Source organism: Dendrobates tinctorius, unplaced genomic scaffold (assembly GCF_039654945.1).
Source record: "Dendrobates tinctorius isolate UK_male_01 unplaced genomic scaffold, ASM3965494v1 ptg000192l, whole genome shotgun sequence".
NCBI classification, from domain to species: Eukaryota; Metazoa; Chordata; class Amphibia; order Anura; family Dendrobatidae; genus Dendrobates; species Dendrobates tinctorius.
This window is the reverse complement of record NW_027361859.1, coordinates 12,544,032-12,571,390: the sequence shown is the minus strand read 5'-3', so window position 1 is coordinate 12,571,390 and position 27,359 is coordinate 12,544,032. Positions and strand designations below refer to the sequence as shown.

The 27,359-nt window shown below is 49.4% G+C and overlaps 1 protein-coding gene across 1 annotated transcript in view; it reads left to right on the top strand.

Annotated features, from left to right (window-relative positions):
- Nucleotides 1–9,506: 9,506 nt before the first annotated feature.
- LOC141055968 (uncharacterized) overlaps nt 9,507–27,359 on the top strand; it is a 186,824-nt gene continuing 168,971 nt past the window's right edge. Inside the window, exon 1 of the mRNA XM_073552659.1 lies at nt 9,507–9,793. The gene's annotated coding sequence lies outside the window, so the exon portion shown is untranslated. The remainder of the gene's footprint in view (nt 9,794–27,359) is intronic.

The following is a 27,359-nucleotide window of genomic DNA, read 5'->3' as shown; positions in this document are numbered from 1 at the left end:
TACAGAGATTTGGTACCCAAAGCCCGGAGGACAGTCTCCTCTCCTCCGGACCGTGGGTACCATTCGCAAATGTTCTGCTTACTTTTCGCATGGTGGGCACAGCCACATGCGGAAAGTAAGCAGAACAATGCATTCCTATGTGTGCGGATTTTCCCACGATTCCGCACAAAGAATGAGCATGCTGTGGATTTTTCCAATATGCAATTCTGCCACGGAAAAATCCGCAGCATTAGCACAGCATGTGCGGAATGCCATAGGAATGCATGGGATGCTTTTTGTGTTTACACAGCAAAATTGCACATTTAAAATCGCCGTGAAAATGCAAAAAAAAGCTACGTGTGAACACAGCCTCAAAGAGGATAATCTGTGGAGTGTGGATGCCCTTCTGAAACCCCGACGACTGTTCGTTTCGCTGACGATTCTTCCAAGGGGGAGTATCGTTTTTGCACATACATTTGTACTTTATTTCTGCAGGCGCTGCTTATATAGGGTGTGTCTATATCATCCATCATACATGTTCGTACATTGCACGTGCTTTCCCCTGCCCATTCCTCACTTATTAGCAAATTTAGTCTTATTTCTGATCACTTGATTATAATTATATATTTAATATTTTTTATTGGATTTTACACTTTGCACTTTATGTTTACTCAACATACTACTATACAATTCATACACACACGGCTCTGCTCCGTACACCTCGTACACACACGGCTCCGCTCCGTACACCTCGTACACACGGCTCCGCTCCGTACACCTCGTACACACACACGGCTCCACTCTGTACACCTCGTACACACACGGCTCCGCTCCGTACACGTCGTACATACACGGCTCTGCTCCGTACACCTCGTACACACGGCTCCGCTCCGTACACCTCGTACACACACGGCTCCACTCTGTACACCTCGTACACACACGGCTCCGCTCCGTACACGTCGTACATACACGGCTCTGCTCCGTACACCTCGTACACACACGGCTCAGCTCCGTATACCTCATACACCCACGGACCCGCTCCGCACACCTCGTACACACGCGGCTCCTCTCCGTACACCTCGTACACACACGGCTCTGCTCCGTACACCTCGTACACACACGGCTCCGCTCCGTACACCTCGTACACATGCGGCTCCACTCTGTACACCTCGTGCACACACGGCTCCGCTCCGTACACGTCGTACATACACAGCTCTGCTCCGTTCACCTCATACACACACGGCTCTGCTCCGTACACCTCGTACACAAAGCTCAGCTCCGTACACCTCGACACACGCGGCTCCGCTCCGTACACCTCGTACACACACGGCTCCGCTCCGTACACCTCGTACACACACGGCTCCGCTCCGTACACCTCGTACACACACGGCTCCGCTCCGTATACCTCGTACACACACGGCTCCGCTCCATACACCTCAGACACACACGGCTCCACTCCGTACACTTCGTACACACGGCTCTGCTCCGTACACCTCGTACACACACACGGCTCCGCTCCATGCACCTCGAACACACACGGCTCTGCTCCGTACACCTCGTACACACACGGCTCCGCTCCGTACACCTCGTACACACACGGCTCTGCTCCGTACACCTCGTACACACACGGCTCTGCTCCGTACACCTCGTACACACACGACTGTGCTCCGTACACCTCGGACACACACGGCTCCGCTCCGTACACCTCATACACACATGGCTCTGCTCCATACACCTCGTACACACGGCTCCTCTCCGTACACACACGGCTCTGCTCCGTACACCTCGCACACACGGCTCCGCTCCGTACACCTCATACACACATGGCTCTGCTCCGTACACCTCATACACACACGGCCCCGCTCCGTACACCTCGTACACACACGGCTCCTCTCTGTACACCTCGTACACACATGGCTCCGCTCCGTACACCTCGTACACACGCGGCTCCGCTCCGTACACCTCGTACACACATGGCTCCGCTCCGTACACCTCGTACACACACGGCTCTGCTCCGTACACCTCGTACACACGGCTCCGCTCCGTACACCTTGTACACACATGGCTCTGCTCCGTACACCTCATACACACACGGCTCCGCTCCGTACACCTTGTACACACATGGCTCTGCTCCGTACACCTCGTACACACATGGCTCTGCTCCGTACACTTCATACACACGGCTCCTCTCCGTACACCTCGTACACACACGGCTCCACTTCCTACACCTCGTACACACGGCTCCGCTCCGTACACCTCGCACACACGGCTCCGCTCCATACACCTCGCACACACGGCTCCGCTCCGTACACCTCGCACACACGGCTCCGCTCCGTACACGTCGTACATACACTGCTCTGCTCCGTTCACCTCATACACACACGGTTCTGCTCCGTACACCTCGTACACAAAGCTCAGCTCCGTACACCTCGTACACATGCGGCTCCGCTCCGTACACGTCGTACACACACAGATCCGCTCCGTACACGTCGTACACACACAGATCCGCTCCGTACAGCTCGTACACACACGGCTCCGCTCCGTACACCTCGTACACACACGGCTCCGCTCCATACACCTCGTACACACACGGCTCCGCTCCGTATACCGCGTACACACACGGCTCCGCTCCATACACCTCAGACACACACGGCTCCGCTCCGTACACCTCGTACACACGGCTCCGCTCCGTACACCTCGTACACACACGGCTCCGCTCCGTACACCTCGGACACACACGGCTCCGCTCCGTACACCTCGTACACACATGGCTCTGCTCCGTACACCTCGTACACACACGGCTCCGCTCCGTGCACCTCGTACACACACGGCTCCGCTCCGTACACCTCGTACACACACGGCTCCGCACCGTACACCTCAGACACACACGGCTCCACTCCGTACACCTCGTACACACGGCTCCGCTCCGTACACCTCGTACACACACGGCTCTGCTCCGTACACCTCGTACACACGGCTCCGCTCCGTACACCTAGGACACACACGGCTCTGCTCCGTACACACACGGCTCCGCTCCGTACACCTCGTACACACATGGCTCTGCTCAGTACACCTCGTATACATTCGGCTCCACTCCATGCACCTCATACACACACGGCTCCGCTCCGTACACCTCAGACACACACGGCTCTGCTCCGTACACCTCGTACACACGGCTCCTCTCCGTACACACACGGCTCTACTCCGTACACCTCGCACACACGGCTCCGCTCCGTACACCTCATACACACATGGCTCTGCTCCGTACACCTCATACACACACGGCTCCTCTCCGTACACCTCGTACACACGCGACTCCGCTCTGTACACCTCGTACACACGGCTCCGCTCCGTACACCTCGCACACACGGCTCCGCTCCGTACACCTCGCACACACGGCTCCGCTCCGTACACCTCGCACACACGGCTCCGCTCCGTACACGTCGTACATACACGGCTCTGCTCCGTTCACCTCATACACACACGGTTCTGCTCTGTACACCTCGTACACAAAGCTCAGCTCCGTACACCTCGTACACACGCGGCTCCGCTCCGTACACGTCGTACACACACGGCTCCGCTCCGTACACCTCGTACACACGGCTCCGCTCCATACACCTCGTACACACACGGCTCCGCTCCGTATACCTCGTACACACACGGCTCCGCTCCATACACCTCAGACACACACGGCTCCGCTCCGTACACCTCGTACACACGGCTCCGCTCCGTACACCTCGTACACACACGGCTCCGCTCCGTACACCTCGGACACACACGGATCCGCTCCGTACACCTCGTACACACATGGCTCCGCTCTGTACACCTCGTACACACACGGCTCCACTCCGTGCACCTCGTACACACACGGCTCCACTCCGTACACCTCGTACACACACGGCTCCGCTCCGTACACCTCAGACACACACGGCTCCACTCCGTATACCTCGTACACACGGCTCTGCTCCGTACACCTCGTACACACACGGCTCCGCTCCGTACACCTAGGACACACACGGCTCTGCTCCGTACACACACGGCTCCGCTCCGTACACCTCGTACACACATGGCTCTGCTCCGTACACCTCGTACACATACGGCTCCACTCCATGCACCTCGTATACACACGGCTCCGCTCCGTACACCTCGGACACACACGGCTCTGCTCCGTACACCTCGTACACACGGCTCCTCTCTGTACACACACGGCTCTACTCCGTACACCTCGCACACACGGCTCCGCTCCGTACACCTCATACACACATGGCTCTGCTCCGTACACCTCATACACACACGGCTCCGCTCCGTACACCCCGTACACACACGGCTCCGCTCCGTACACCTCGTACACACATGGCTCTGCTCAGTACACCTCGTATACATTCGGCTCCACTCCATGCACCTCGCACACACGGCTCCGCTCCGTACACCTCGCACACACGGCTCCGCTCCGTACACGTCGTACATACACGGCTCTGCTCCGTTCACCTCATACACACACGGTTCTGCTCTGTACACCTTGTACACAAAGCTCAGCTCCGTACACCTCGTACACATGCGGCTCCGCTCCGTACACGTCGTACACACACGGCTCCGCTCCGTACACCTCGTACACACACGGCTCCGCTCCGTACACCTCGTACACACACGGCTCCGCTCCATACACCTCGTACACACACGGCTCCGCTCCGCATACCTCGTACACACACGGCTCCGCTCCATACACCTCAGACACACACGGCTCCGCTCCGTACACCTCGTACACACGGCTCCGCTCCGTACACCTCGTACACACACGGCTCTGCTCCGTACACCTCGGACACACACGGCTCCGCTCCGTACACCTCGTACACACATGGCTCCGCTCCGTACACCTCGTACACACACGGCTCCACTCCGTGCACCTCGTACACACACGGCTCCACTCCGTACACCTCGTACACACACGGCTCCGCTCCGTACACCTCAGACACACACGGCTCCACTCCGTATACCTCGTACACACGGCTCTGCTCCGTACACCTCGTACACACACGGCTCCTCTCCGTACACACACGGCTCTACTCCGTACACCTCGCACACACGGCTCTGCTCCGTACACCTCATACACACATGGCTCTGCTCCGTACACACACGGCTCCGCTCCGTACACCTCGTACACACATGGCTCTGCTCCGTACACCTCGTACACATACGGCTCCACTCCATGCACCTCGTACACACACGGCTCCGCTCCGTACACCTCGGACACACACGGCTCTGCTCCGTACACCTCGTACACACGGCTCCTCTCCGTACACACACGGCTCTACTCCGTACACCTCGCATACACGGCTCCGCTCCGTACACCTCATACACACATGGCTCTGCTCCGTACACCTCATACACACACGGCTCCGCTCCGTACACCTCGTACACACACGGCTCCTCTCCGTATACCTCGTACACACGCGGCTCCGCTCCGTACACCTCGTACACACATGGCTCCGCTCCGTACACCTCATACACACATGGCTCCGCTCCGTACACCTCGTACACACACGGCTCCGCTCCGTACACCTCGTACACACGGCTCCGCTCCGTACACCTCGTACACACATGGCTCTGCTCCGTACACCTCGTACACACATGGCTCCGCTCCGTACACCTCGTATACACATGGCTCCGCTCCGTACACCTCGTACACACATGGCTCCGCTCCGTACACCTCGTACACACATGGCTCCGCTCCGTACACCTCATACACACACAGCTCTTCTCCGTACACCTCGTACACACACGGCTCCGCTCCCTACACCTCGTACACACGGCTCCGCTCCGTATACCTCATACACACATGGCTCTGCTCCGTACACCTCGTACACACACGGCTCCGCTCCGTACACCTCGTACACACACGGCTCCTCTCTGTACATCTCGTACACACACGGCTCCGCTCCGTACACCTCGTACACACACGGCTCTGCTCCGTACACCTCGTACACACACGGCTCCGCTCCGTACACCTCGTACACACCACTCCGCTCCGTACCCCTTGTACACACACGGCTCCGCTCCGTACACCTCGTACACACACGGCTCCGCTCCGTACACCTCGTACACACACGGCTCCGCTCCGTACACCTCAGACACACACGGCTCCGCTCCGTACACCTCAGACACACACGGCTCCGCTCCGTACACCTCAGACACACACGGCTCCGCTCCGTACACCTCGTACACGCACGGCTCCGCTCCGTACACCTCGTACACGCACGGCTCCGCTCCGCACACCTCGTACACGCACGGCTCCGCTCCGTACACCTCGTACACCCACGGCTCTTCTTCGTACACCTCGTATACACACGGCTCCGCTCCGTACACCTCGTACACGCACGGCTCCGCTCCGTACACCTCGTATACACACGGCTCTGCTCCGTACACCTTATACACACACGGCTTTGCTCCGTACACCTCGTACACACATGGCTCTGCTCCGTACACCTCGTACACACACGGCTCTGCTCCGTACACCTCGTACACACGGCTCCTCTCCGTACACACACGGCTCCGCTCCATACACCTCGTACACACACGTCTCCGCTCCGTACACCTCGTACACACACGGCTCCGCTCCGTACACCTCGTACACACACGGCTCCGCTCCGTACACCTCCTACACACACGGCTCCGCTCCGTACACCTCGTACCACACGCGGCTCTGCTCCGTACACCTCGTACACACGGCTCTGCTCCGTACACCTCGTACACACACGGCTCCGCTCCGTACACCTCGTACACACACGGCTCCGCTCCGTACACCTCAGACACACACGGCTCCGCTCCGTACACCTCAGACACACACGGCTCCGCTCCGTACACCTCAGACACACACGGCTCCGCTCCGTACACCTCAGACACACACGGCTCCGCTCCGTACACCTCGTACAAACACGGCTCCGCTCCGTACACCTCGTTCACGCACGGCTCCGCTCCGTACACCTCGTACACGCACGGCTCCGCTCCGCACACCTCGTACACGCACGGCTCCGCTCCGTACACCTCGTACACCCACGGCTCTTCTTCGTACACCTCGTATACACACGGCTCCGCTCCGTACACCTCGTACACGCACGGCTCCGCTCCGTACACCTCGTATACACACGGCTCTGCTCCGTACACCTTATACACACACGGCTTTGCTCCGTACACCTCGTACACACATGGCTCTGCTCCGTACACCTCGTACACACACGGCTCTGCTCCGTACACCTCGTACACACGGCTCCTCTCCGTACACACACGGCTCCGCTCCATACACCTCGTACACACACGGCTCCGCTCCGTACACCTCGTACACACACGGCTCCGCTCCGTACACCTCGTACACACACGGCTCCGCTCCGTACACCTCCTACACACACGGCTCCGCTCCGTACACCTCGTACACACGCGGCTCTGCTCCGTACACCTCGTACACACGGCTCTGCTCCGTACACCTCGTACACACGCGGCTCTGCTCCGTACACCTCGTACACACGCGGCTCTGCTCCGTACACCTCGTACACACGGCTCCGCTCCGTACACCTCGTACACACGCGGCTCCGCTCCGTACACCTCGTACACACGCGGCTCTGCTCCGTACACCTCGTACACACGGCTTTGCTCCGTACACCTCGTACACACGCGGCTCTGCTCCGTACACCTCGTACACACGGCTCCGCTCCGTACACCTCGTACACACGCGGCTCCGCTCCGTACACCTCGTACACACGCGGCTCTGCTCCGTACACCTCGTACACACGGCTCCGCTCCGTACACCTCGTACACACACGGCTCCTCTCCGCACATCTCGTACACACACGGCTCCGCTCCGTACACCTCGTACACACACGACTCCGCTCCGTACACCTCGTACACACACGGCTTCGCTCCGTACACCTCGTACACACACGGCTCCGCTCCGTACACCTCGTACACACGCGGCTCCGCTCCGTACACCTCGTACACACGCGGCTTCGCTCTGTACACCTCGTACACACACGGCTCCGCTTCGTACACCTCGTACACACACGGCTCCGCTCCGTACACCTCGTACATACGCGGCTTCGCTCTGTACACCTCGTACACACACGGCTCCGCTCCGTACACCTCCTACACACACGGCTCCGCTCCGTACACCTCGTACCACACGCGGCTCTGCTCCGTACACCTCGTACACACACGGCTCCGCTCCGTACACCTCGTACACACACGGCTCCGCTCCGTACACCTCAGACACACACGGCTCCGCTCCGTACACCTCAGACACACACGGCTCCGCTCCGTACACCTCAGACACACACGGCTCCGCTCCGTACACCTCAGACACACACGGCTCCGCTCCGTACACCTCGTACAAACACGGCTCCGCTCCGTACACCTCGTTCACGCACGGCTCCGCTCCGTACACCTCGTACACGCACGGCTCCGCTCCGCACACCTCGTACACGCACGGCTCCGCTACGTACACCTCGTACACCCACGGCTCTTCTTCGTACACCTCGTATACACACGGCTCCGCTCCGTACACCTCGTACACGCACGGCTCCGCTCCGTACACCTCGTATACACACGGCTCTGCTCCGTACACCTTATACACACACGGCTTTGCTCCGTACACCTCGTACACACATGGCTCTGCTCCGTACACCTCGTACACACACGGCTCTGCTCCGTACACCTCGTACACACGGCTCCTCTCCGTACACACACGGCTCCGCTCCATACACCTCGTACACACACGGCTCCGCTCCGTACACCTCGTACACACACGGCTCCGCTCCGTACACCTCGTACACACACGGCTCCGCTCCGTACACCTCCTACACACACGGCTCCGCTCCGTACACCTCGTACACACGCGGCTCTGCTCCGTACACCTCGTACACACGGCTCTGCTCCGTACACCTCGTACACACGCGGCTCTGCTCCGTACACCTCGTACACACGCGGCTCTGCTCCGTACACCTCGTACACACGGCTCCGCTCCGTACACCTCGTACACACGCGGCTCCGCTCCGTACACCTCGTACACACGCGGCTCTGCTCCGTACACCTCGTACACACGGCTCTGCTCCGTACACCTCGTACACACACGGCTCTGCTCCGTACACCTCGTACACACGGCTCCGCTCCGTACACCTCGTACACACGCGGCTCCGCTCCGTACACCTCGTACACACGCGGCTCCGCTCCGTACACCTCGTACACACACGGCTCCGCTCCGTACACCTCGTACACACGCGGCTCCGCTCCGTACACCTCGTACACACGCGGCTCCGCTCCGTACACCTCGTACACACACGGCTCCGCTCCGTACACCTCGTACACACACGGCTCCGCTCCGTACACCTCGTACACACACGGCTCCGCTCCGTACACCTCGTACACACACGACTCCGCTCCGTACACCTTGTACACACACGGCTCTGCTACATCCACCCTGTAAACCCCTCCTGACCCCACACAGAAACTTCCCCTCATCCAGCACCATGACAACCAGCACAGCAGAGTCCTGCATACACTGAGGGCCCTGATCATGTGATCCCCTGACTCCTCCCCTCCTGTGACCTCATCACAGGTCCTGTGCGCACAGAGCAGCCATTTATGTGGAGTGCGGCTCTGCGGGTGGAGGTAGGTGCTGGAGATTCCCCATTACTGGGCGCGGGGGACATTAACCCCTTCAGCACTGAGGAGACTCTTTTGGGGTCCCTTTGTGGTGTGAACAGTGAGGTAACAGCTGTGGACAGTGGGGTCGCACTGGTTACACACCGTCGTCTATTGGAGCTTTCCGGTAAGCAGCGTTTCCCGTTTCCCCTCATATATGGAGATTTTGGGGTCACCGCCCTAGAACAAGCAGCGTATAGTTCCCCATGTGACCTCTGCCCCCAGACTCCTGCGGCTCCTGTCAGTGATTGACCTTGTGCTTTGTTTCTGCTCATAGTAAATACAGGTCGGATTGGGAGCTGCAGACGCCTATAATGGGGGACGTGTCGCTGGGTAACGAGGGGGGAGACGCGGGATGGAAACATTTCCCCATAAGAATAGTGGCCCCAATACCGTTGGGCTGAGACTCGGACACACGACCTTGCGCCGTTACACAATTTGTGGTGACGGTTCCTCAGTAACATTATTGGAGCTCCTATCCTTATAGTGAGCCCCTGCGGTGACATCCAGGAGGCCCCACAGAATTCAGGAACTCCCATGGGGACATTCCGGGTCCTCAATCTCAATGACTGAAGCAATGGACATTCTGCAGAAGTCTTCTGGAAAGGAAATTAAGCCATTAGTGGAATATGTAGGGAACCTGTCATTTCCCAGGCAAAGTAGGTGGGGGGGTAAATGTGTCCACAGTAGTTTTTCCTATCACTTGAACCTCCATATTAGTAGTAGAGTTAAATTCTGAATATGTATTTATAAGTAAAGGTTATGCAGCCCAGCTCTCTGGCCAACCCTGTCAGCCCAAACAAAGCTTGTGGAACTACAGGTCCCAGAGTAACATTTCAGGCTTACAGGGCAGAGGACCGCCTCCTCTGTGACTCATACCGGCCATTCACCACAACGCCGGTCACTGTGTCACATACCCCCTCACTCTGTTCAAACTTGTGGGGTTGAACACGTCATAAACCTGGGGCCCCGAGACCGAGTACCCTTGTCACCTTGCCCTACCAGTCGAGAGGGCCTTCTCAGTCGGTTTTGAGCATCAGTCCAAGAAACATAGTCCATCACTGTCACTAAACTCCTGTCTGTGAACAAGGCACTGTCGAACTTTGTAGCCTCACTTTTCGGAGTCATAACTTTGTTAGACCTTCCCGACCCCCAGCGGTCAGTATGCAGGTACAATTCATTTGCACCTCTAACTACTGTCTGGCCTTGGGCTTCAGCCCTTAAGTCATTGTCTGTTTCATCAGACCCTTTTTAGTCACCACATCTCTGAAGTATGCTTCTTTACCAAACCTCTCTCTCAATGACTGCCTCCAACGGTTGGTGCGGCCATGAGACAGTCGAGCTTGCTGTCTGCTCTGAATCTGACCCATCTATTATGCTGCAGGGCCTCCTGCCAAGGTCACTCAGCACTGAACTAACAGAGGAGTCAATACTTCTAACCTCGGGTTGAAAGTGGTCGCCATCTTCTTTCCAGCTGTTTATTCTGCAGTCTGTCACGCCTTAGCTGCTCTGTTTCCCTTAGGTATGCCACACGATACTCCAGCAGAGTTCATATATCTCTAAGACTCTCCACCATACCCACAATGAAGAATGGAGCCATACCCTTTTCCCTGGGTATCTGGCCTTCATGGTCACCTGGAATTCTTAATCTCACCACTCCAGACTTATCCACCATCTCTTGCAAGGCTTGACCATGTCTTCCAATATCCTCACCATAAGAATAGGCACCTGAATGATGTCTTCCACAAGACTCTGAGCTTCCCTCATCACTCCAGTTGCCTAGCAGCTTCTTCAATCGGATCATCCACTTCGTACGCAAACATCTCAAGTGCGTGTCACTCAGGATAGCTATCCTCCTCGCTGTGACATCAGTTGTGGACAGTACCACTAACTGCTTAGTTTCCGGGGTCCAGCACACCTTACACATCCCCACAGCCTTCTTGAATTCCCTGGCACACGCCTCTCTCAGGTCTTTAGGAACGTCTATCAAGCATTTAAACACATAAGTCTCTTTCTCTCCTGCTGTCATTAGACAACCATCTTGTTCAGCTATCATAGCCATCTTCCTCTGAATGTCAACAGCTTCCACATGTTTGGCCAGGATAGACGCCTGTTGCTCCATCGTCTCTCAGGCTGCCTTATGAGTTCGGAGTCCACCTTCTCTAGCTCATCCACTCTGTGCTCAGCCGCTTTTTTCAGGGCCTTTTCTTGTTCGACATGCTCTTTTACTGTCTCTTTAAGCATCTCTATTTCGTGATCCTGTTCCCTTTCGTCTAGCATGTGTCGCACCATAACTTCTTCAGTTATATTTTCAGACGGGGCAGCTTGCACACCCACACTCTGCCCTTCAGAGTACTACCTGTTCCTTCATCAACAGGTTCAGCTTTCTCTTGGGTCTCTGCTGGGCTCTCTGAAGATTCACTGTCCTTGCTCTCCGACTCGAAAGCCGCAATTTTTTCAGATTTCTGTTCTTGCGCTTCCTTCTCTCCGATCTGAGCCTTGACTGCCGATACCTCGGACTCCATGTACGCACCTGATCCAGCTACGCTGAGTTGGCGGCTTCTATACTCAACACCTTCATCCTCTCTTGAGGCTCTGACTGGTCAGCCTTAGGGTACCTCTCTACTCTCTGGAACTTCAGAGAACTCCACACTCTCCAGCTCTTCAGCATCAGGTTCTCTGGAGCCTTCACCATACTCAGCCCTAGCGGTTGCTACTGGCAAGTACACGTCACCTTCCTTCTTGATCTCTTCAGTGTCTGGAAGAGTACTCACATCTTGAATAAAAGCACAAGTCACTGCTTTTCCTTTATTGATATCCTCAAAAGGTGCAACTTGTTCAGCTTCTTTGCGCCCTTTACCTCTCTGACGATGGGAAGACTTGCCATTTGTACCTGGGTCAGCGTTACTGTACTCCCTTTCCCTTGCGTTAGAGTCACTGTCTGAATGGGAGTCACCACTACTCACCCTGTCACCCTGGCAAAACTAGTCCCCACTTAAACAGGTGTTGGACCCTCTTCCTGGAATTACCCTGTTTTCAGCGGTCACACTGTTTGGTCACCTCTGCTAAGTCCCAGAGTTGGTCAGACCCACACTTTCTTCCGGCCACTCCTACGTCTGACCTGTCCATTTTGGGAGATGTTACTGCTTTAATGTACTCCACCCCAACCATAGAGAGGCCTCCATCTTCCTGCTGTAGAGGAACTCCCTCCTCCCACAAGTCTGAACAGCCTAGAGCGGGACTCTAGGCTGTTCAGACTTGTGGGAGGAGGGAGTTCACCTACTATCACCGGACAGGTTAAGCTCGGGACTATGGCAACCTCATGGCCTGCAATGTCCCTAACCGTCTCGAGGATCACCAAGGCCACTGAATCGTCCTTAGTGCCCCCATGGATGCAGGTGACCTCAATCTTCCTTTTGGATATTACATATTTACCGGGCACAGCCGTCACTAGGGTCACCAAGCTCCTCAAATTGACTTGTCCAAATACATCCTCTGCGTTTATCTGCAGGGTACACCCACGTAGCTTCTTGCTGGGAGGGTAGTTCATATGGCAGACTGGACACACATAATACCACTGTCCCTGGCAATGGTCCGTCTGTGCCACCCCTATGACTTTGGGATGCTCTGCCCTCTTTTGGGTAACTACCACTTTCCGGGACCTGGCCCTTTAAAAGTTTGTACGACCTGGACCACCATTGTCCTTTTACGGCACCTCACCAGCAACTGCTTTCACTGCCACAGCTCCTGCTACAGTCACTGGCAACTCTAGCTGCTGATCACGTGCCGCTGCTGCCGCTCCTGCAGCCGCTCCACAAGGCTCCACACCGCTCTGTCTGGCTCCGGAAGGCTTTGCACGGCTCTGTATGGCGAAGTTCTGCAGCTCTCTTCATGGCTCTGTGGGCCTCCCGACGGCTCTGCGGACCTCCATACAGCTCCAGCCAACTTCATAACCCCGCCGAGTTACCGCCAGAAGCTTGTAATCTTCTTGGCCCCACAAAGCCACAGCAAGCTGTCTTAAAAAATTTGGACCCGCCGATCCATAGCAGTCACCTCCACATTTGCTTCCTGGACTGTTTCCCGCAGCTACCACCATATGTGAGCTAGCACTCACTGTATGTGTTGGGGGACACTCGCTTGGCAACGGGATTAAGGCACACAGGAAAGGCTTCTCACAAAAACAGTTTCTTTACTCAGCATAAACCGCATAATGTAAAGTCCATTTCATTACATCCACGAACATATCATTACCACCAGTCTGTTCATGTAACAGATAAACCTCTCTTCTGTTTCTTACAAACCCCCCTTGTCTGAGGTTATCTTCCAGGAGCTCCGCAGCACACGCTCACTCCTTGTCATTCCTGGCTTCCAGGGAAGCTGCCTACTAGGATCACTGTCCTGTACGATGACTTGCTCAACAAGGTCCCACCCGACAGTTACAGACCCTTAGAAGGTCGTTAGCTTCCCCAACACAGTTAGCCATCACAGGCTCTGCAGGTACATGGTCTCAGCACGTGCTATACAGGAAGTCTGTCCTCTTGCAGGACCTTCCAACAAAGATCATGTGACCACACCACAGTCTCACTATATCGCATGAGACACACCCCTTGATGGGGTTTCCAAGAGTGCTAGATTCAAGGGCAATCCTAGTGCTGAATGAGCAATGTGCCCTTCATCTAAGAGAGTGGCCACAATCTCAGCGATGCAATGGTATTGTTTGAGCAAGTTTCTACCAGAAGCAAATAAATGAAGAATGTTTTACCAGTATCTCTTATGGCATCAAGGAAAAACACTCTCCTATTTCCACTTGAAATCTAAGCCAAATACGCTGATCTGTGGTCAACAACAAGAAGCTTATTTAATGTGACATATCTGGGATGAGTGGACAGGTGGAAGCTCAGGTTCTGGTCCGTGACCCAAACTTTTTAAAAAGTTCGGTTCGGGTACCGGAACAGCACTCAAACTTTCACCAGAACCCGAACCCCATTGAAAATAGTGGATATCCGAACTGCTAAAAAAGGAAAAAAAAATGTTCTCTCTCCTTTCCACCACCATTGCTGACTTCTCCTGAACACTGGAGAAGCAGAAAGTCCCATGTTCTGCTTTCAGGCTTGAACAATGACTGTCTGGTATAAACGCCGAACGTTTCAGTTTGGTTTCTCCAATCTCTAGACTTAATCTTTCAACTTTTCCAAATCATGGCTTTTTTCTTGCAGAATATATCTGCCCATAACACCAAAGGCTGGTGGAGCTGGTGCTGGTAAACCTAATTCTATTACAGTTTTACTATTGATACATTTGCACCTTTTTTCTAACGTCAAGAGGACTTTGCTGAATATGTCGGCAGTGTAATTTAAGTCCATGTCCCGATTACCTCTCCTGTTCACTCTATGAATATCTTCTCTAGGATATTCTCTGTATTTGTCCCAAAGAGCTCGGGGATTGGAAGGTGCGCAGGTTGTAATTATAGGGAACAGGTCTTGAATTTGAGGTGAGAAACGAGTGAGGGACGCCTCCTGTAATGTCATGTCCCAGGGTGGATCATCTTCGATCAGACTATGCTTTTGGCATGCCTCCCTTTAAGTTTGACACAGCTCATCATCAACTGTTTATTAATCTATGACAGACATCGACCTGGGGACAATGTGAAGCAATTAACGTACACCGTGTGCAGAATTATTAGGTAAGTTGTATTTATTATTGAATAACAACTATGTTCTCAATCAACCCAAAAGACTCATAGATATCAAAGCTTAATATTTTTGGAAGTTGGAGTGGGTTTTTTTTTAGATTTGGCTATCTTAGGAGGATATCTGTTTGTGCAGGTAACTATTACAGCGCAGAATTATTAGGCAACTTAATAAAAACCAAATATATAAATACCCTTCTTACTTGTTTATTTTCACCAGGTAAACCAATAGAGCAACACAAAATTTAGAAATAAACATTTCTGTCATTCAAAAACAAAACAAAGAAAATCAGTGACCAATATAGCCACCTTTCTTTACGATGACACTCAAAAGCCTTCCATCCATAGATTCTGTCAGTTACTTGATCTGTTTACAATCAACATTGCGTGCCGCAGCCACCACAGCCTCCCAGACACTGTTCGGAGAGGTGTACTGTTTTCTCTCCCTGTAGATCTCATATTTTATGAGGGACCACAGGTTCTCTATGGGGTTCAGATCAGGTGAACAAGGGGGCCATGTCATTATTTTTTCTTCTTTTAGACCTTTACTGGCCAGCCATGCTGTGGAGTATTTGGATGCATGTGATGGAGCATTGTCCTGCATGAAAATCATGGTTTTTCTTGAACGATACCGACTTCTTCCTGTACCACTGCTTGAAGAAGGTGTCTTCCAGAAACTCCCAGTAGGTCTGGGAGTTGAGCTTCACTCCATCCTCAACCCAAAAAGGTCCCACAAGTTCATCTTTGATGATACCAGCACCTCAGCTCCATCTTGCTGGCGTCTGAGTCGGAGTGGAGCTCTCTGCCCTTTACTGACCCAGCCTCGTGCCCATCCATCTGGCCAATCAAGAGTCGCTCTCATTTCATCAGTCCATAAAACCTTAGAAAAATCAGTCTTAAGATATTTCTTGTCCCAGTCTTGATGTTTTATCTTATGTTTCTTGTTGAAAGGTGGTCGTTTTCCAGCCTTCCTTACCTTAGCCATGTCCCTGAGTATGGCACACCTTGTGCTTTTTGATACTCCAGTAATGTTGCAGCTCTGAAATATGGCAAAACTGGTGGCAAATGGCATCTTGGCAGCTTCACGCTTGATTTTCCTCAATTCATGGGCACTTATTTTGCGCCTTTTTTAATCAACACGCTTCTTGCGACCCTGTTGGATATTTGCCATGAAACGCTTGATTGTTCGGTGATTACATTTCAAAAGTTTGGCAATTTCAAGACTGCTGCATCCCTCTGTAGGGTCGGTGGGCCGGGCTGGGGGGTGGTCCCTCTGAATACCGCGCAGTAACGTACATACACAGGCTGGAGGCAGCTTCTGGTGCAACAGGTCCAAGTTTATTCGCTTTCTCGCCGTCCACCAGACGGCCTCTCACCACACCACACTTCTCTGCACAACTCTCCGGTTACAGAACACCTTGTGACACGTACTTTCTCCAGGTACGTATATGTACGTACCGTCCCTTTTACACTTTGCGACGTTTCTGACAGCTCCGTCACTGTGACCGCCGTAGGCCTATGCACCAACAGTAATTTTACTGGTCAAACGTCGTTCCAAATACGGTGTCCCACACCCGGAGCCTCGTCTATACTGCGGTACTTTCCTGTCAGGACCACCCCCCTGACTCTCTCTCTCTCCTCAGTCCCCCTGGTTAGGTTTTCCTCACAGTGGCACAATTGTCACAGTGTCCTTATCACTTGAGCTCCCCCTGGGGACTGGAACTTTCTGGAACCCTCCTTCAAATTTATATCTTTCCCATTTCCCTATAACTCCACCCCCCATGACCAACGGTTTCTTAAGCCCTAAGCTGATGTCAAGTCTTATGCTCGCACTCCTCCCTGCCATCTAATGGTCAACCCAAGGTACTGCACGTCCACTACACTTTCCTAGCTGTTTCCTCACTGTAATAACTGACACCTGTCTAAACTGTGCAAACCTTCCTTTCTCTATTCTGACAAGCCCGTCCATAACAATTTTTGACTTTTCAGAGTCCATCAAATCTCTCTTCTGACCCATTTTGCCAAAGGAAAGGAAGTTGCCTAATAATTAAGCACACCTTATATAGGGTGTTGAGGTCATTAGACCACACACCTCCTCATTACAGATATGCAAATCACCTGATTTACATAACTGGCAGTTGCCTTTCAAGCCTATACAGCTTGCAGTAGGACCACATGTGTAAAAAGGAAGATGTGATCAAAATACACATTTGCCTATAATTCTGCACCCAGTGTAGGTAGTGACACTCTGTGTTGTTTGGATGAACTGAATATAATAACCTACCCACAAATGGATCTGCTTCTCAGAAGAGAAATAAAGCTGTTAATGTTGGATTAGGTGGTGGAGCCGCTCTTTCATCTGCATTGTTGTGAAATAAACTCGTCCATTTTCGAGCTGGACGCTGAGATGAGCTACAGTCTGATGTCTTTCATGGATGGGAAAATATAGTGATCGCCAGGATTCTTTACGACTTATACGCCTTCCCACCTGATTGAGCATAATCTCATCAGATGCACATTTTTTGTTGTGTTGATGAAGGACTGCCGTATCACTGTCCTTATTAGCAAACTCAAAACAATGTCTTTTTTTTTGTTTCAGGTGCATCAGCTTACGGTACATCTGTTCGTCTCTCAAAAAATAAAAAATAAACCTTTTGGTTCTTCATTTGCTACAGGAAGCATGAAACGTATTTTATGATATATTTGTCCCTGGACTTTAAAAGTCGGTTTTAACCCCTTTCTGACATCAGACGTACTACCATTCCATGGTACCCGGGCCCGTATGACCGGGGAAGGGATAGTATGTCTAAGCGATCAGCGGTGCCCCCTTGGGGAACGCCACTGATCGCGGACGGGTGTCAGTTCATTATCACAGCTGTCACTTGGCACTATGTGTCAGGGGCAGTCACAGACCGCCCCCTGGCACATTAACCCCTGGCACACTGCGATAAAACATGATTGCAGTGTACCGGGGGATTAGGGAAGAATCGCACAGGGAGGGGGCTCCCTGCGCGCTTCCCTGAAACCCCTCGAGCAGTGCGATGCGCTGCTCGAAGGGTCTCCTTTCCTGCAGGCCCCCGGATCTAAGATGGCCACGGGGGCCTGCAGAGAGGTGGCTTCCTCAGTGCCTGCAGAGTGCAGGCGCCGAGAAAGCCTGCTGTGTACAGTGCCTGTGTCAGATCGCTGATCAGCGATCTGACACTTCACAGTGATGTCCCACACTGGGACAAAATAATAAAGTAAAAAAAAACGAAAAAAAAAAGTGTAAAAATAATTTATACAAAATCTCTAAATAAACAAGGGTACCAATAAAAACGACAACTCTTCCCACAAAAAACCTCACATGACTCGGTGGGTCAAAAAATGGAAAAATTATAGCTCTCAAAATGTGGTGGTGCAAAAACAATTTTTACAATAAAAAGCATCTTTTAGCGTATGACTGTTGCCAAACATAAAAACCGCCATACATAATAAATCAAACCCCCCCCCCCCCCCCCCCCGTTATCACCACCTTAGTTAGGGAAAAATAATAAAATAAAAAAAGTATTTTTTTCCAATTTCCCATTAGGGTTAGGGCTGAGATTAGGGATGTGTTGGGGTTAGGGTTGGAGTTAGAATTGGGGGTTTCCACTGTTTAGGACCATCAGGGGCTCTCCAAACGCAACATGGCATCTGATCTCAGTCCCAGCCAATTCTGCGTTGAAAAAGTCAAACGGTGCTCCTTCCCTTCCAAGCTCTGCCATGCGCCCAAACAGTGGTTTACCCCCACATATGGGGTATCAGCCTACTCAGGACAAATTGCACAACAATTTTTGGCATCCAAGTTCTCCTGTTACACTTGGGAAAATAAAAAATTGAGGGCAAAATACCATTTTTGTGGAAAAAAAAAATGATTTTATTTTTATGGCTCTATGTTATAAACTTCTGTGAAGCCCTTGGGGGTTCAAAGTTCTCACCACATATCTAGATAAGTTCCTTAGGGGGGTCTAGTTTCCAAAATGGTGTGATTTTTCACATCAGAGGCTCTCCAAATGCGATATGCCAATTCTGCGTTGAAAAAGTCAAACGGCGCTCATTCCCTTCCGAGCTCTGCCATGATCGCAAACAGTGGTTTATATGGGGTATCAGCATACTCAGGACAAATTGCACAATAACTTTTTGGGTCCAATGTCTCCTGTTACCCTTGGTAAAATAAAAAACGATGGACCTGAAGTAATTTTTTTGTGAAAAAAAGTTTTAAGTTTATTTATTTATTTTTTTTTTAGACATTCAAAAAATTCCTGTGAAGCACCTGAAGGGTTAATAAACTTCTTGAATGTGGTTTTGATCACCTTGAGGGGTGTAGTTTTTAGAATGGTGTCACTTTTGGGTATTTTCTATCATATAGACCCCTCAAAGTGGCTTCAAATGTGATGTGGTCCGTAAAAGAAAATGGTGTTGTAAAAATGAGAAATCGCTGGTCAAATTTTAACCCTTATAACTTCCTAAAAACAAAAAATTTTGGTTCCAAAATTGTACTGATGTAAAGTAAACATGTGGGAAATGTTACTTATTAAAGGGAATCAGTCAAAAAAATTGATAATCAGCTGCGGCCCCCGCCATCAGGGGCTTATCTACAGCATTCTGTAATGCTGTAGCTAAGCCCCCGATGTAACCTGAAAGATAAGAAAAAAGAGTTTTATTATACTCACCCAGGGGCGTTCCGGGTCTGGAGGGAGTTGCGGTCCATTCCGGCGCCTCCCATCTTGCAGCTATGATGTCCTCTTCATTCCTGCCCGCCGCGGCTTCGATGCAGGCGCACTGCTCTGCCCTGTTGAGGGCAGAGCAGATTACTGCAGTGCGCAGGCGCCGGAAGAGGTCCAGCGCCTGCGCACTGCAGGACTCTGCTCTGCTCTCAACAGGGCAGAGCAGCGTGCCTGCGCCAGAGCTGCGGCGGGCAGGAATGAAGAGGACGTCATCGCTGGAAGATGGGAGGCGCCGCACCGGACTGCGACTCCCTCCGAACCGGATCCGGAACGCCCCTGGGTGAGTATAACATAACTCTTTTTTTCTTATCTTTCAGGGTACATCGGGGGCTTATCTACAGCATTACAGAATGCTGTAGCTAAGCCTCTGATGGCGGTGGCCGCAGCTGATAGTCAAAAAAATTGATGACAGATTCCCTTTAAGTTTTTTTTGTGTGCCGTATCTCTGTGATTTAAAGGCATAAAAATTCAAAGTTTGAAAATTGCGAAATTTTCGCCAAATTTCCATTTTTTTACAAATAAACGCAGGTTATATGAATTAAATTTTACCACTAACATGAAGTACAATATGTCACGAGCAAACAATGTCAGAATCACCAGGCTCCATGAAAGCGTTGCAGAGTTATGACCTCATAAAGGGACAGTGGTCAGAATGATAAAAATTGGCCCGGTCATCAACGTGCAAACCACTCTTGGGAGTAAAGGGGTTAATCCTGCTTCCTCAAATCCAGCTGTCGTACCAAAGGATGTCATCTGGAAAAGTGAATTATATCTCCTAATAATTTCTAGAAAATGCTTAGACTCATGAGTTGTTACCAACATGTATGGAAAACAGTGGTTCGGGAGGTAGACTTAAAGGTGACAAACTGACTTTACCATTGACCACCACATACAAGGCAATTTGAAGTTAAAATTCTTTGCTTTACAGTTTTCACATATTACGTCCATTTTACCTATTATGACTTTCAGATGTGACCTATAGTCCTGAATTGGGTCTTAGTGAAACGCTTCCAAACTCATGTCAGCCTGCCTACGTCTTTGCATATGTCATATGCCGTCATTTTGACGACATTCATCGATTTCTCAAACTACAGACTCTAATGTACTTGTCTTGTTTCTCAGTTGTGCATCGGGGCCTCCCACTTCTCTTTCTACTCTGGTTAGAGCCTGTTTTTGCTCTCCTCTGAAGGGAGTAGTAAACACCGCTGTAGGAAGTCTTCAGATTCTGAGCAATTTCTCGCATGTAATAGCCTTCATTTCTAAGAACAAGAATAGACTGTTGAGTTTCACCTGAAAGTTCTGTTTTTCTCACCATTTTGAGAGTTTAATGGAACCAATGCTCCAGATTCTCTAGCTCAAAGGAAGGTTGTATTTATAGCTTCTCTAATCAGCCAAACTGTTTTCAGCTGTGCTAACATACTTGCATAAGGGTTTCCAAGGTATTCTAACCATCCATTAGCCTTCTTACACAGTTAGCAAACACAAAGTACCATAAGAACACTGGAGTGATGGTTGTTGGAAATGGGCCTCTATACATCTATGAAGATATTGCATTACAATCCAGACGTTTACAGCTAGAATAGTCATTTACCACATTAACAATGTATAGAGTGTATTTCTGAATCAATTAATGTTAGCCTCATTGGAAAAAACTGTGCTTTTCTTTCAAAAATAAGGAAATTTCCAAGTGACCCTAAACTTTTTGAACGGTAGTGTTTGTGTGTGTGTATGTATATGTATGTGTGTGCATGTATGTATGTGTATATATATATATATATATATATATATATATATATATATATATATATATATACACACAATGCCTTGCGAAAGTATTCGGCCCCCTGGAACTTTTCAACCCTTTCCCACATATAATGCTTCAAACATAAAGATACCAAATGTAATTTTTTGGTGAAGAATCAACAATAAGTGGGACACAATTGTGAAGTTGAACAAAATTTATTGGTTATTTTAAATTTATGTGGAAATTCAAAAACTGAAAAGTGGGGCGTGCAATATTATTCGGCCCCTTTAACTTAATACTTTTGTTGCGCGGCTGCACCACCTTTTGCTGCAATTGGGGTATGTCTCTATCAGTTTTGTACATCGAGAGACTGAAATTCTTGCCCATTCTTCCTTGGCAACAGCTCGAGTTCAGTGAGGTTTGACGGAGATCGTTTGTGAACAGCAGTTTTCAGCTCTTTCCACAGATTCTCGATTGGATTCAGGTCTGGACTTTGACTTGGCCATTCTAACACCTGGATACATTTATTTGTGAACCATTCCATTGTAGATTTTTCTTTATGTTTGGGATCATTGTCTTGTTGGAAGACAAATCTCCGTCCCAGTCTCAGGTCTTTTGCAGACTTCAACAGGTTTTCTTCAAGAATGGTCCTGTATTTGGCTCCATCCATCTTCCCATCAATTTTAACCACCTTCCATGTCCCTACTGAGGAAAAGCAGGCCCAAACCATGATGCTGCCACCACCATGTTTGACAGTGGGTATGGTGTGTTCAGGGTGATTTGCAGTGGTATGATACGCCTTCCATTTCAATATGATCGCTTGCACAGTGCTCCTTGGGATATTTAAAGTTTTGGAAATCATTTTGTATCCAAATCCGGCTTTAAACTTCTCCACAACAGTATCACGGACCTGCCTGTTGTGTTCCTTAGTCTTCATGATGCTCTCTGTTCATCAAACAGGACCCTGAGACTATCACAGAGCAGGTGCATTTATACAGAGACTTTTTATTACACACAGGTGGATTTTATTTATCATCATTAGTCATTTAGGACAACATTGGATCATTGAGAGATCTACAATGAACTTCTGGAGTGAGTTTGCTGCACTGAAAGTAAAGGGGCCAAATAATATTGCACGCCCCACTTTTCAGTTTTTGAATTTCAACAAAATTTAAAATAACCAATAATTTTCGTTCAACTTCACAATTGTGTCCAACTTGTTGATTCTTCACCAAAAATTAACATTTGGTATCCTTACGTTTAAAGCATGATATGTGGGAAAAGGTTGAAAAGTTCCAGGGGGCCGAATATATATATATATATATATATATATATATATATATATATATATATATATATATAATGTGGTGTACTGACCACTGTGTCCGCTAGGGGGCGCTGTGTGGGTGTCCCAGGAGAGAGGATGAGTTGCAGGATGCTGAATGACCGTTATGTATCTCAAGGTGGGTGGCCTTGGGATGGAAGCTTGAACATGTGTGTTGGTCAGCAGAGGTACTGCTGAGCTTCTGTTACTCTGTGTCAGGGAGAGCGTTCCAGGTAGCTGGTGGGACCAGCTACCTACAAATCCACCCAGGGGTGTGTCTAGAACGCCATAGTAAAGAATGTATGAATGCTTGTAGCACCTGTGATGAGGTCATAGCCATGTGACCCGGTGGGCGTGGCTACGGACCATATAAGGTGACCAGGGTAGGTCACATGAGTGAATGCTTGGACCCAGTTGGTCCGTTGTGAAGGTCTCGTCTGGAAGATGGGACTGCTTTCCTGACAGCACGTGAGGTGGCTGTGTGTAATGGCTGCAAGTATCTGAGAGTTCCCAGGGGAGGGAATGGACGTATGCAGCGTGGTGAAGCAACCATGAGGTAACCCTGACTGGGTGAGATAACAGGGGGGCTAAAAAGCCTGCATACTGAACGTTGCATAACCTGTATGACTACAGGGTTAACAGAGGCGAGCTCTGTCATGGACGCTATGCTGTTTATATGAACTTTCTGTTGCTGATCATGGTTTATGATGCCTGAATAAACCGTATGGACTGTTATTGTTTGATGGAAAACCTGTGCCGGATCTGATTATTTGGCTGCCAAGCGAGTATCCCCCACCCGAATGACAAGCGCTACTTTACAAATATATATAATTTATAAAATTATAGTTGAAAATGAGTTACTGCCTCACAGTCAGACTCTTCTAGTTGTCCATAGCAACCAATCAGAGCTCAGCCTTCACTTTACCTCAGCAGCTTCAATGCTGAAAGCTGCTCTCTGGCCATAAATGAGGCACCAGTTGCTTCTGCAATAGCCATGGCTATAATAACATACTTTATCCCCTTCACGACCCAGCCTATTTTGACCCTAATGACTGGCTCTTTTTTTTGCAATTCTGATCGGTGTCCCTTTATGAGGTAATAACTCCGGAACGCTTCAACAGATCCTAGCGATTCTGAGATTATTTTTTCATGACATATTGGGCTTCATGTTAGTGGTAAATTTAGGTCGATAATTTTTGCGTTTATCTGTGAAAAACGGAAATTTGGCGAAAATTTTGCAATTTTCAAATTTTGAATTTTTATTCTGTTAAACCAGAGAGTTATGTGACACAAAATAGTTAATAAGTAACATTTCCCACATGTCTACTTTACATCAGCACAATTTTGGAAACAAATTTTTTTTTTGCTAGGAAGTTATAAGGGTTAAAAGTTAACCAGCGATTTCTCATTTTTACAACAAAATTTACAAAACCATTTTTTTTTAGGGACCACCTCGCATTTGAAGTCATTTTGAGGGGTCTATATGGCAGAAAATACCCAAAAGTGACACCATTCTAAAAACTGCACCCCTCAAGCTACTCAAAACCACATTCAAGAAGATTATTAACCCTTCAGGTGCTTCACAGGAACTAAAGCAACGTGGAAGGAAAAAATGGACATTTTAATTTTTCCAACAAAAATTTTCTTTTAGCATAAATTTTTTTCATTTTCACATGGGCAACAGGATAAAATGGATCCTAAAATTTCTTGGGCAATTTCTCCTGAGTACACCGATACCTCATATGTGGTCATAAACCACGGTTTGGGCGCACGGCAGGGCTCAGAAGGGAAGGAGCACAATTTGACTTTTTGAATGGAAAATATGCTGGAATATTTAGCGGTTGCCATGTCGCGTTTGGAGAGTTCCTGTGTGCCTAAACATTGGAGCTCCCCCACAAATGACCCCGTTTTGGAAACTAGACCCCCAAGGAACTTATCTAGATGCATAGTGAGCACTTTGAAACCCCAGGTGCTTCACAAATTGATCCGTAAAAAAAAAAGTATTTTTTTTCATAAATTTATTTTAGCCTCAGTTTTTTCATTTTCACATGGGCAACAGGATAAAATGGATCCTAAAATTTGTTCGGCAATTTCTCCTGAGTGCACAGATACCTCATATGTGGGGGGAACCACTGTTTGGGCGCATAGCAGGGCCCTGAAGGGAAGGAGCGCCATTTGACTTTTTGCATGGAAAATTAGCTCCAATCGTTAGCGGACACCGTGTCGCATTTGGAGAGCCCCTGTGTGCCTAAACAGTTGAAAAACCCCACAAGTGACACCATTTTGGAAACTAAACCCCTTATGGAACTTATCTAGATGTGTGGTGAGCACTTTGAACCCCCAAGTGCTTCACAGAAGTTTATAACGCAGAGCAGTGAAAATGAAAAATCATTTTTTTTCCTCAAAAATTATTTTTTAGCACGCTGTTTATTTTCAGAAGGCTAACAGGATAAATTGGACCACAAAAGCTGTTGTGCAATTTGTCCTGAGTACACCGATACCCCATGGGGGGGGACCACTGTTTGGGCTCATGGGAGAGCTCAGAAGGGAAGGAGCGCCATTTTGGAATGCAGACTTTGATGGAATGTGTTGCGGGCGTCATGTTGCGTTTGCAGAGCCCCTGATGTGCCTAAACAGTAGAAACCCCCCACAAGTGACCCCATTTTGTAAGCTAGACCCCCCCAAGGAACTTATCTTAGATGTGTGATGAGCACTTTGAACCTCCAAGGGCTTCAAAGAAGTTTATAACGCCCGGGCATGAAAATAAAATCATGTTTTTTCCACAAACATGATCTTTTAGTCCCCAATTTTTTTTTATTTTCCCAAGGGTAACAGGCGAAATTAGACCACAAAAGTTGTTGTTGAATTTGTCCTGAGTACGCTGATACCTCATATGTGGGAGAAAACTACTGTATGGGCACACGTCGGGGCTCGTAAGGGAAGTAGTGACGTTTTGGAATGCAGACTTTGATGGAATGGTCTGCGGGTGTCATGTGCGTTTGGAAAGCCACTGATGTACCTAAGCAGTAGAAACCCCCCACAAGTGACCCCATTTTTTAAACTAGACCGCCCAAGGAACTTATGTAGATGTGATATAACGCAGATGTATAGTAGAGGTGTTCTATATATCTGTGATAGTCTTCAGTACTTGGTAAGGGAATCTGCAGCGATATCTGTGTATGTTAGAAATTCAATTATTTAGATCAGATATTGCTAAAATATCTCTGTTTCCTCTGATATGCTTGTTTTAATACCATGATTGAACTCACTATTCCATTTGGCAACTAGCGTGATAACTTACAAATTCATGATATGTATACGATTTATATTCTGACTTTATATATCTCATTATGAGCCACAATGCGGAGTGTTTGACAGCTAGAGGATAACTTGATCTGAAGGTGTCTCTTCCAAGTTATTATTTTGTATGCCAATATGATACTAATTGAAGTGAAATAGTGCTGCATTCCACTTTTTGGTGTCCTTGTCTTGCACTTTACATGTCTGTTTTTAATGGTTTCTACATGTTTTATAACGTTTTTTCAAGAATTTTTTTTCTCTAACCAGGGTGGATTTGATTTAAATCTAACTGATTTAAATCACGATTTAAATCACTAGTCAGTAAGGCTTGATTTAAATCAGTGATTTAAATCAAAGTTTCTACCTAAACTAGTTCTTGCTACTTTAACATGCAAGTAGATGAAGATTTTTAGAATCACTTTTTATATTACTTTTTTCTCCCCAGTTTAATGGGTTAATCATTCATATTTGGACACCACTGTTCTGTTGTACTTAGAAAGGAGAAAAATAATCCTGACCTTAATAACAATTTAAATAGATTTATTCAACTGAAACAATAAAAACATTACAGCATAAGTTATTTGCTTAAACAAACATCCATGTTTGTTAACTAATTTGGCTAAACAAAATATATATATATTTTAAGAAACCTAGACTGTCAGCCCAGCCGACACATGAAAAACTTAAATACTACTGTCCCTGCTGTCCTCTGTAGCTCACTTGTCGTCATCTTCATCATCATCATCTTCTTCTTTGTTCCTATTCATAATCTGGAAAAGAAAAACAAGCTTTCCTGCTTTATTGGGTCCCAACCGATTTCTCAATTTAGAATGAATGAGTCCAAAGGAAGAGAATATTCTTTCAACGCCTACAGACGAAGCTACTGCTGTT